This window comes from Callospermophilus lateralis, unplaced genomic scaffold (assembly GCF_048772815.1).
Source record: "Callospermophilus lateralis isolate mCalLat2 unplaced genomic scaffold, mCalLat2.hap1 Scaffold_52, whole genome shotgun sequence".
Classification (NCBI taxonomy): Eukaryota; Metazoa; Chordata; class Mammalia; order Rodentia; family Sciuridae; genus Callospermophilus; species Callospermophilus lateralis.
The window spans coordinates 2,842,560-2,855,249 of record NW_027514454.1 but is presented as its reverse complement, the minus strand read 5'-3'; the positions used below and the strand labels follow the sequence as shown (position 1 = coordinate 2,855,249).

Here is a 12,690-nt window from a genome sequence, read left to right as displayed (position 1 = left end):
CTCTCTCTCTCTCTCTCTCTCTCTCTCTCTCTCTCTCTCTGTCTCTCTCTTTAAAAAAAAGAATAAACATTGATGTTCAATTTTCTAAAGCTATCTTAAAACAAAGAGTATTGTGCCGATAGAAGTATGAGAATTTTCTCAGGGTTCATGGAGAGACTTACTAGGCAAGATATATTAGCTTTCTGATCTCCAAAAGACCCCAGGATTCATCAAAATTAATTTCAGACAGCCACACTGGTTCCTGTCTGCAATTGCAATAACTCTGGGGTGAGGCATGACTATTGCAAGTTCAAAGCAATGTTCAGCAACTTATTGAGGCTCTGAGCAACTTAGAAAGACCGTGTATCCAAATAAAAATTAAAAAATGGGCTGAATATGTGGTTCAGTGCCTAAGTGCCCCTGGGTTCAATGCCTGTTACCAAAAAAAATCAGTTTAAAACTACACTTAAGACACAACTATCTTCATCATTTCATCATAATTAGTTTCTTAACAAATAAACCTAACAAGTGATAACTATTTTTATTGTCCCACAGGAAATACTTTGCAGGAATTCTTCGGGAAAGAAAGGTCCTTATAAATGTTGCAAGAAATCCTTTGATACAACATAGTTCCCCTCATAGAAGACAGGTAGAATTGTTTTATGTGTGACCAGAAAGCAATTGTTGAAGTGTTCCTTCCCACAATATACATTATAGAAAGAAAAAAATTTAAATGGTTAAAAACACCCTGTTGAAACTTTCTTTCTGTTATACAGTGCACTTAATGTTTTTCAAGCTTTAAATATGAATAGGAGAAATCTTCTTTTGTGTGTCCTGCATTTTATAAGAAATTCTTTTAATATGATAATTATCTTACTTTATGGAAGGTAAAAATGTAATTGAAGACATCAAACATATCTCTACTTCCTTCACTGAAGTGTATAAACAAAAAAAAAAATAGGGGGTGACAGATTCAATCTGATGTAAGGCATAGTTCACTATGCCTTGCATCTGGCACTTGTAAGTGTTTCTGTTTTACTATTATTGTAATTGTCTCTGGATATCTTTTTTTTATTGTCACCAAAATAAAACAAATAAATAAAAACAAAAGCCCATAATACACTCCCACATACACACACAAAGACAAAAAAAATTACCAAAAGTTCTAATAAATTTAGGAAAGAAGTTGGATAAGAATAAACCAAAAGGTGAATGAAAGGAGAAAACCATAAAATAAGCAGAAGACTGGGGGTAGGACGTGACAGGGTAACATTGGGAAAGAGACATAAATGTGCACTTAAGACACCTAAATGTCAATACCTGCTAAAACTGGGGTTCCAAATATGGGCTCTCTGTGCTTCTGAAAAAAACATGTATTGCTACTTGGTGAAGGAGCAGAGCCTAAAGTTCTCTGTAGAAACTACTCAGTCCTGATTGAGTGGTACAACAGCAGGCAGAAACAATACATGAAATAAGGAGCAGGACTTGTTCCAGAAGAAGTTCATTTCCAAACAGAGGCTTCATTTCCACACTGGCTGGACCTGCAAGCAGCAGCATGGCAACCCAATCCACATTTTTAGTAGTTCTATAATTGTTCACTCTAGAACTCCCTCAGCTTCTCTGTACATTTTAACATTTACATGATAAAAGTTGGAAAAATATGCCTTTGAATTATCCAACAATTTTAACTATTATGCAAAGTTCAAATACTAAAAGGTCATACATTGTAAAAGAAATTCATATTCTTGAATATGGTGAAGACAGATACCTACAGAGAACAGAAACCACGAAGCACTGGCCCATGGCTTCCCAAGTTTCTGAACTCTCTCACTTTCTGTACTCACTTGCCTGGGGATCAACAGTTCAACAGAGTGTGGGCAGTCCATGGACAGTGCTTTGAGCTGTGGTTATACTGTTTTTTTTCCTAATGTCTGTGATATTATGAGATTAATATTTTTTAGAGGATAAAATTATATTTGTAGTGTATGCTATATGTGTATGTCCAAGGCCCTGTGTTAAATCTCTGTCATCAAAAATGTAAAATAAAAACAGAAGAGAGATGGGCATCATGGCACACACCTGTCATACCAGCATCTAAGAGGCTGAGGCAGGAGGATCAGGAGTTCAAGGCCAGCCTCAGGAACTTATCGAGGCCCTAACCAATTCAGTGAGACCCTGTCCTGAGTAAAATATTAAAAATGGCTGTGGATGAATCCTGAAATCTAGAAGTCACAAAGTTAATCTGCAGAAATGCTAAACCCAGGGGCTAAATGTTTGTAGACTATGTAACTCAGGAGGTACCTGAGGACCCAAGGTAGATCTGATAGGGATCCATGCCAGGGCTTAGGACAGGGAGTAGGACACTGTGCTGCTTCCAAGGAGCTTTCAGTTAGTGCAGAGTGCTTCAGCCCTGGCACTATTGATATTCTGGGCTGTCCCAGCTGTAAGGCATGGCGTGTGCATTGCAGGAGGTTTAGCAGTGTCCCTGTTATCTACTCACTTGATGTTAGTAGCACCTCTGCATAATTGTGACAAGCAAAACATTGCCATGTGTCTCCCCACAGACAAATCAACTCTATCATGAATGACTGTCATAAGACAAAATATTGATAATCACTATTAACAAGAACTATAATATGCCAAGTAGTGAGGAACTTTAAAATTCTCATGGAAAGATAACATCCATGGAAATTTCTATATCCTGACAGGCACAGTGGTTTACACCTGTATTCCCAGCAGTTTGGGAGTCTGAGGGAGGAGGATTGAAAGTTTGAAGCCAGCCTCATCAACTTAGTGAGATCCTAAGCAATTTAGCAATACCCTGTCTCTAAATAAAATATATAAAAGGACTGGAGATGTGGATCAGTGGATAAATTGCCCCCTGGGTTCATTTCCTGGTACAAAAAAAATAACTTGTGTTTCTTGCTGGTCACAGTGGCACATACCTATAATCCTAGCATCTTGAGAGGCTGAGGCAATAGGGTGACACATTTCAGGCCAGCCTCAAAAACTTGGGAAGACCCTGTCTCAAAATAATAATAATAAGAAGAAGAAGGAGAATCAGAATAGGCTGGGGATGCATCTCAGTGGTAGAGCACTTGCCTAGCATATGCAAGGCCCTGGGTTCCATCCTCAATACTGAAAAAAAATTACATATCCTAGGTGATACTTATAATCAGAAGGAAAATGATAAGCGATATCTATACTGTTCCATGACTGTGAAACTGCTCCCAATTGTATTGGGATTCAAAGATGACCAAAATCTATCCAGCAAGATATTTTATTGAATGCTCACAATATTCTTCCAAATAGTTATTACAGTATGTACTGAGTGGAAAATAAACCAGAATACCCAGAAACATTATTCCTTTCAATATTAGGATGCTTAATGTCTCCAAGGCTCACGTCACCATCACAACCACCCACATCCACCAAAATAATACTATCTATGCAGGGGACACACATATGTATCAACTACCTACTGTTTTAAGGTCATCAAATTATTTAATGCTCATAAATCCCTATGATATCATTCCATTTTACAGAAGGATAAGAGAAATTGGAGATTTAGCCAAAGCTAAAGTGTTATAAATTGGTAGGTGAGGGATTTTTCACTGCATCACAAAATTGTTTCCTCTTTCCAGCTGCACACACAGGGAGAGAGACATTCAATCCTCATTATTAATAGTTTCTATCTGTGCAAATTTTCCTACACACAAGATTTAATTTGTAACCTCAAAAATCAATGCTCTTGACACTTTCATGGTTCTTTATGAATACACACAGAACCATGAAAACTTTTAGCCACCAAGTGTGCATGTACCCACCTATATCATGCCCCACCTTCTAATTATTTCATGGTCACTATCAACATCAAACAGCATTGATGGTGCAGGACTGAGTTATGCAAAAGACATAAGACAGGCTATAATTGGGGGCATGCGAGATGACCATCAATAGATAAAGCTGCCTGGGCATCACTGATGTGAGGCTAAAATACTGACATGACAGTCACGTTACCCAGAGTGAGAAAGATGTCAAACCCTTTCCAGCAGCTCTTTTTTTTTTTTTTTTTTTTTGAGGGACCAGGGTAACCCGGGATTGAACTCAGGGGCACTTTACCACTGAGTCACATCCTCAGCACTATTTTGTATTTTTTTAGAGACAGGGTCTCACTGGGATGCTTGGCACTTCACTAAGTTTCCAAGGTTGGCTTTGAACTTGTGATCCTCCTGCTTCAGCCTCCTGAGATGCTTGGATGACAGGCATGCACCACTGTGCCTGGTCTACCCTGTACACTTCAGGGTAAGAAACTGTCACAGGTGAATCTGTAGGCAGCTGTGCACCCTTCAGAGGTGCAATAGCTCTACCCTTTGCTCCAGGCCACTATAATGGTCCACCATTAGGTAGAGATAAGCCCTGGACACCACTGCCCTTTTCTTCCTGACCATGTCCATCCTCCATAGTGTATGCCAGATGGATAACACAACCCAGATTGATGTGGCAGAAATATCTACAATGATCCCACTGAGAGAACAAAATATCAACAAAGAATGTGTCCTACATTGCAGCGTCCTGATGGTTCACAGTGAGAAGAAATGCCATTTCTTTGCCTAGAATGACCAAAGGGAAAAATAATCTTCAAATTAAGACATTTTTATTTTAAAGGCACTGATCTACATTATTTGGTGACAAAAGGAGCACTCCTGTGAAGAAGAGGGCCCTAGGGGGTAGCTTGAAAAATAACTCAAAAGTGTACAGTTGGGGTGGAGTCTGAGTGTCTGAGTGATGGAGGGGGCTGGGAATGTGCTAGGGGGGGTGGTGCATACCTGTAATTCCAGCAGCTCAGGGGGCTGAGGGAGGAAGATGTCAACTTCAAGGCTAGTATCAGCAATATAGTGAGGCTTTAGGCAACTCAGCGAGTCCCTATCTCAAAATAAAATACAAGAAAAGGGCTGGGGATGTGGCTCAGTTGTTAAACACCATTGGGTTCAATCCCTGGTACAAGAATAAAATAAAATAAAATGGCTAGTATAGTGTAAACAATGTGATAAAGGCAAGTGTTTGGTTCCTCAGAAGTCCACAGTGGCTGATTCCAGGGAGAAAATTAGCCATAAGGTAACACTTAAATATACTTTTGGAGGCCCTTGTAGACTCCTGTATGAAGAGAGTGATGTATGCTTGGCACAGTCTGGGGAAAGAGGGATGCCTGTGGGAGAGAAGACACAGCCAGGAGGAGTATGTGGCTTTCAAGGGGTAATTCTGGACACTCAAAGGGAGTAAGGAACCTATTTCCTCGACCTACAGCTGCACCTGCTTGCAAATGGGACAGAGCAAGTCGATTTAGTCAAGTTTAGCTCTGATTTAGACTGTACTCTTGTGTGACTTTTTCTAACTTAAGGAAACTTCAGATTAGCAATGTTGAAATTTTGCTGAGAGGTGACAGTATAGTTTTGAGTCCACAGCATGAACCCTGAAGCCAGGCTGTGTGGGTCCCCATGGAAATTCTGTCACTAACAACTCATGTAACCTTGGGCTAGCTTCTTGAACTCTATGAACTTCAGTTTTCTCCTTTCAAAATAGGTTCTATGCCAGGCATGGTGACACACCAGTAATCCCAGCAACTCTGGAGGCTTAGGCAGGAAGACTGCAAGTTCAAACCAGCTCAGCAACTTAGCAAGGCCCTAAGCAACTTACTTATCAAGACCCTGTCTTTAAATAAAATATAAAAAAGAGCTGTGGATGTGGCTCTGGTTATAAAAAAAGAGCTGGGGATGTGGCTCTGTAGTTAAGTTCCCCAGGGTTCAATCCCTGGTACCAAAAAAAAGTTACAGTGATGTTTAAATGAACAAATATACCTAAACCACTTAGCACAGTACCCATCACACAAGGGTTATTAATTAGTTGTGTGAGTTTATAAGTTTGTACTGGCTCCAAAGAGTCATATGCTAACATGTCTACCCAATTCCAAACTGAGTGTTATCAGTCATTACAGCAATAATTTGTTATACGTTTATCAGCATATGGCACATCAAGAATTTTAATATGTAACTAACACAGACTATTTTATGTCAATTCTTTGCTTTTCTATAGATGACATAAACATTTAGAGGTTGTCCCCTAATCCTTAACCCACTAACCAATTCGTGCTCTTCAATCTACAATAAAAGGATGCCCACAGGAAGTTAAAAACATTGTATTAAAATGCATTCAATTCACTTAACCCACCAAATATCAAATCTCAGCCTAGCTTGCCTTAAACAAACTCCAGTGGTGTGAGTCTGCTGCAGAGCAAAATCACTGATGCCATACTTCTTTTTGTTGTGAGGGGGTACTGGGGATTGAACTCAGGGGTGCTCAACCACTGAGGCACATCTCATCCCTATTTTGTATTTTATTTAGAGACAGAGTTGTGCTGAGTTGCTTAGGGCCTCGCCAAATTGGTAAAGCTGAATTAGAACTTGTGATATTCTGGCTTCAGCCTCCCAAACTGCTGGGATTACAGGTGCAGGCCTGCACCCCTGTGGCCAGCACAGAGCTCAATTTATAACACAGTGTTGTAAGGCTCATGGAATTCACTGAATATTGAACTCAAAGTGAAAAAAAAAACAGAGTGGTTGCCAAGATCTGCTCTCACATCACTGTAAAGTTAAAATATTTTAACTCAACCCATCATTAGGTGGGGGCCATCTCTATTTATGGAGTGCTATCAATCTGTCTAGCACAGACTCGCTCATTATGGGGTACAGAAATATCCTGAAGGTCCAAATAACATTCTCCCTAACCTATTTCACAAAGATAAAGCCATGAGGAAGAATCAAACTCACGCCCACTCCCTGCCCATCAGCCTCTGCTCATCTCTTAGCTTAAAGGAAGAGCAAGCAGGAATCTGTCACCAGCTAGCTGGGGAGCATTGCTTTCTCTGGAATCATGCTTAGTACCATCAAACTTTATCAGCTACTGTTTGTTTCCTCCCCCCGGAACCTCAGGTCTTTTCCCAGATAATGTGGATAAATACAGCCTGGCCCTGAGGCTGTATCATCTGCTGTTCTACCTGTACTCCTACTATATACAAACCTAGCAAAACCATCATGGACCATAGGAGGGACACACAGAACCCCATTCACGATCTGAATAAGAATGTATCAGGACTCCAGAGTAAAAATGTATCAGGACTCCAGAATGTTTCAAATTGCTTTTTCTACCACTTTCTACCACTGGGGGATATTCATTTCACCCTTTTTAGCTGTATCTTATGATGTAAGCTACTAGAAATTGTGCATGATACATTAATCACAATATCTAAGTATTATAGAGAATATATTCTTCTAAGCACTTTTTCTAACTCCTCTTTGCAACCCTGTGAAGTATGTTGGTAATACTCCACTTGACAGGAGGAAAATCTGAGCTTTAATACATTAATTTGTGGGCTGGCATTGTGGCTCAGTGGTAGAGTGCTTGCCTAGCACAAGTGAGGCACTGGGGTTCAATCCTCAGCACCGCATAAAAATACATAAACCAGATAATGATATTGAGTTCATCTCTAACTTAAAAACTATTTTAAAAAATGTCTCTAGTAAGACTCTAACTCACACAAATATGCACATCAAATGTCTCTGTGACTTAAAACTGCTTCCTAGCTGGGCATGCCTGTAATCCCAGCAGCTCAGGAGGCTGAGGGAGGAAGTTGGCAAGTTCAAAGCCAGCCTCAATAACTTAGCAAGGCCCTAAGCAAGTCAGGGAAAACCTGTCTCTAAATAAAATTAAAAAGGGACGGGGCTGGGATGTGGCTCAGTAGTTGAGTGCCACTGAGTTCAATCCCAGGTACAAAAAAAAAAAAAAAAGAAAGAAAGAAAGAAAAAGGAAAAAAAAGAAAAAGAAAAAAGCTGTTTTCCAACTTCCTTCCTCTTATGTAGTGAAAAATTTCACATGTATTAGAGATAACTTTTTTTCCACTTGAAAAGTGGCTGCAGCATCCTTCAGAGCAAAAGTACTTCAACTCCCCAAAAATATGCAGGCATAAACTAGATTCACTAGGAATCTGTGCCTCAATGAAACCTGAGGGGGAAGGTGATCACACTTTCCAATTCACAAAATGTTTTTATGTCATCTGCACAGTCAAATGCAAAGAAAAAAACTGAGGATTATCCACACAATGAACAGCAGGCTTTAGTGTGAAAATCCCAGCTCCTATCCCTGCCCCTCCCCCAATAAAAATTTATGGCAAGAACTTACATCAGAAACTGCAAGATTCTTACTGAAACTGTATATGCTAACCATAGACAAACTGTGAAAAGTGATGACATGTCTAACCATTTGCTTAAAAAGTCACCAATCTTGTTTGTGTTTACCAGTGGCTAATCTGCAGGTTACATCAGTTGAGGTCACATTGACTTTATACACCCATGTGTAGAAGTGGAATTAAAAAGTTACATTTAGCTGGGTTCAGTGGTGCACCCCTGTAATCTCAGCAGCTCTGAAGGCTGAGGTAAGTGGATTGCAAGTTCAAAGCCAGCCTCAGCAACTTAGTGAGATCCTGTCTCTAAATAAAATAGAAAAAGGGATGGGGATATAGCTCAGTGGTTAACTGTCCTTGGGTTCAATTTCAGGTATAAAACAAAACAGAAAAAAACTTGTTTAAATATGTGGATTGATAAAATAAAAACAACAATCATTCTTCATCTTTGAAGAGGGGAGAATCCTTGTAAAAATGCTAAGCAGAGTGTTTGTGAGGGGTGAATAAGAGGGGATTTTCTGGCTTATCAGACCACAGTACAATTCTGCTCAGAAATTCATTTTACCAATTAATTAAGAGATGCTCAGATATTGTGAAAACAATTTCCTAGAAATGGATATCAGAGAAAACAAGTTTGTAGCTGTAACTCCACTCCACTTCTTTGAGGCACAAACTTCTGGTACATTTTCTCCAGGACAAGCACTACCTAGCATTCTAGCTTTTAACAAAATGATTCCAATTCTATTTATGACTATGGAATTATAGAAGAAGGGAATCAATAAATCTTAAGTAATATGCCAACAGGTCATGATCAAATATAATAAGTTCCTGTCTTCTATTTCAGTCTCAATTTATGTTAGGTTCTGAAAAAGTGTTTACAAATATTTGTTTCCAAGCCAAAGGGACATGACATAAGCCCCCCACCCCCAGCTCCATCTGTTTGTGGTAGACAGAGTCTTAGTTCTGTGGCAGGCTTGAAAGTTTCTTTCTTTATAGGATTTATGATATTCTGATTGATATATTTCATTCAGGGTACCCTCCCCTTGCATCCCTTCAACTCTCCCTCTGACCCCTTTGTCTATGCTACAGTTATGGTATATGCAGTTTCAAATATACCACAACAAAACCCACTATTCTATATAATTAGCATACTCAACCCCCCCCCCCTTTACAGGGGATTGAACCCAGGGACACTTAACCACTGACCCACATCCCCAGCCCTTTTTCATATTCATGAGGGTCTCACTGAGTTGCTTAGGACCTTGCTTTTGCTGAGGCTGGCTTTGAACTTGCAATCCTCCTGCCTCAGCCTTTAGAGCCACTAGGATTACAGGTATGCACAACCACGCCTGACTCGGAACTATAGTTTTTAGGAGAGGGGTCAAGGTACTAGAGTGCATGTTACAAGAGCAGCCCCTTGTTTTTCTTTTGCTGACATACTTCAGTGTGCTCTCATTTCTAGCAGCCCTTACTTCCATGGCTTTATGGAATCAGCCAGGGTTTGAAGAAGCCATTACCTAAAGTCACCACCAAAAGGGAAAGGAAAACAAATTCCAGTGTGCTCTTTGCATTCCCAGGATTATCCCTTGCTCTGTTCCATGTGTTCTCTGGCATAAAGGCTGCCCACAGAGCAACCTGCTTTATAATTCAGAGACTGGGGAGGCTTCAAGTTGCAAGTCACATATTAAGAAAGAGGATTCATCTCATCACTGCAGCCCAACAGATGCATACAAACTTCATACTTACTGCAGATGCTATAAGTGTGCTCCCAATTTGCTTTTTTGCTATTGGTGCCTAATGGAGAGTAGAAATAATGCCACTAATATTCTAGGGTCACACTACCTAAGGATTCAAGCAGGCTGCTGGGCTCCATCTCCAATGATAAAAGGATGGGAAATAAGGAGGAGAGGAACATTCTGAGCCTGTGCTGTCTGATCTCTGCCACAAAACTTCAACCCTGCCATCAGCTGTAAACACGTATGGGCACTGGAGATCCAGTGAGATACTGTGATATTCATTTACTTATGTGTGGGAAGGGTGGAAGAAAAGCTACACATATTTGGAGTTTCAACAATAATTTAAAAAGTGGCATGACATCCTTGGAAAAAGAACTCCTTGCCTCTAAACTTAAAAGACATGGGAAGACACTTGCTTAGAATAAATCAATTTGGATGGATACAGCCACTCTGGAAAGCAATATGGAGATTCCTCAGAAAGCTTGGAATGCAACCACCATTTGACCCAATTAAACCACATGGTATCTCATCAAATAGTGTGCCCCCAGGCCTTCCCAACCCCCATGAGGATCAGCAAGCTCTCTCTTCCCTTCTATGGCACTTACTGGATTATGCCATGATGAAGTACTATGGGACTCCCCCCAAACATACCCATGTACTTGAGCTTAAACACAGGGACACTCTATGAGCTGCATTCCCAGTCCCTTTTCAAACTTTATTTACATACAAGTTCTTACTACGTTGCAAGGGCTGGCCTTCAATTTGTAATACTTCTGCCTCAGCCTCCTGAGTGACTTGGAAGACAAGTGCCATGACTCCTTGCTGGTGGCTAGGTGCTTCTGTCCTCTACTGAAAGAAGCTTCCGGAGGATGAGGATCAAGATTTCCCACAGGGTATCATCCTTCTCTGCAGCTACTTATGACATTACCATATTCCTTGTCCACTAGATCTTCTGGGAGGCACCAACTGAGAAGAAGATCGAGTGTACTGAGAAAGGGAAGAGCAACCATGTGGATGCTCAGGCACTGCTGGCCTCCTGGGCCTCACAGGGCACTGTTCCCTGGAGTACTGTCATTTGAGGGCAGACCTCTCTTTAGCCTCGGCACTAGTGGCCCTCACCTAGGGGTCTCACTGACTGATCCCTTTATCCCCAAGATGGAGTGTTTCAACTGCATCTGCTTCCTGCAGCCTTACAACACCTCCCATCTGTATGTCTGTGGTACCTACACCTTTCAGCCCAAGTGCACCTACACTGTAAATGCTGCCCCACCCTGGCTGCCTGACACCCTGGCCTCCAGTATGGGGTCCTGCCTTCATGCTCATCCTCCTGACTGGCTCCCTCTGCCTCTAGAACATGCTCACCTTCACTTTGGAGCATGAAGATTTTGATGATGGGAAAGGGAATTGTCCCTATGACCCAGCTATGGGCCACATTGGCCTTCTTGTAGGTGAGTGGCTGTGCCTGTTTTGGGTGAGTTCCTTGGAACTTGACACACTCTGGGGTGTCTACACCTTGTTTATGGCCTGACTATCCTTCCATTTCCCACAGATGGTGAGTTGTACTCAGCCACCCTCAATAACTTCCTGGGCACCCAGCCTGTCATCCTCCAGAACATGGGGCCCTATCACCCCATGAAGGCAGAGTACGAGGCCTTATGGCTCAACAGTGAGCAAGGAGAAGGACTGGGGAAGCCCAGGGTGGGAAACCTGGGAGGTCCTTGTCACCTCATGACTGAACCTCCTTGCCTTGCAGCAGGGCCCCACTTCATTGCCTCTGCCTATGTCCCTGAGTGTGTGGGGAGCATCACAGGGGATGACGACAAGGTGTACTTCTTCAGTGAGAGGGTGGTGGAATACGACTGCTGTACCAAGCAGCTGCTAGCCCAAGTTGCCCGTGTCTGCAAGGTATTGAGCCCCCAGCATGAGCCCTGGGAACCCTGTGGGCTGGGCAGCGGCTGACCCACTGCATCCCCTTGATATCTGCCAGAGTGACATAGCTGGTGCATGCACACTGCAGAAGAAGTGGAGCACATTCCTGAAGTCATGACTGGGGTGCTCAGTGCCCAACCAGCAGCTCTATTTCAACCAGCTGCAGGCTGTGCACACCCTACATGGTGCCTCCTGGAACAAGACCACCTTCTTTGGTGTATTTCATATGTGATGGTGAGTTGGCCAGGAATGCTGGGGTGGGGATGAGCAGGTGTTCAGGTCAAGGGCAGTATGTGGGTGGGAGGGCCTGAACCATGTTGTCCTATAGGGACATCCAAGTGGTCAGTGTCTGGAACACTGAGTACTTGCCCATTTTAAAGGCCCCTGGGGAAAGAAGGCAAGGCCCTGCCTGGTGGCACCTTAGATCTGCCTGCTGGTATATTATTCTGCCCATGAGCATTTTCTGCTGATCCCTACATTCCTGCAATCTCTGGAGCTGGGGTGAGATGTTAAGGTGGGCATCGGACCTGACCCTTGAGATCCCTCTCTCATTGCAACAGGGGTAATGTGGACCTTTCCTCAGTCTGTGAGTACCAGTCGGAAGAGATCCAGTGGGTGTTCCAAGGTCCCTACAAGGAGGGGGACATGGTGGTGAATCAGCAGGTCAGGCCCAGAGCACCACTGGGGACTAGGCAGAAACCAACCCTGGGTTGTTTGAGGAAGTGCAGAAGTGGGGTCAATACACTGACCCAGTACCCAGCCCCCAGCCTGGTTCAGTGAGTCCTTTGGGCAGGAAGTGTTCCCTGTCAG

At 42.3% G+C, this 12,690-nt stretch overlaps 1 pseudogene; it reads left to right on the top strand.

The window, feature by feature from the left end:
* Window positions 1–12,690, top strand: part of LOC143390287 (semaphorin-4C-like) — a 67,880-nt pseudogene that overhangs the window by 52,836 nt on the left and 2,354 nt on the right.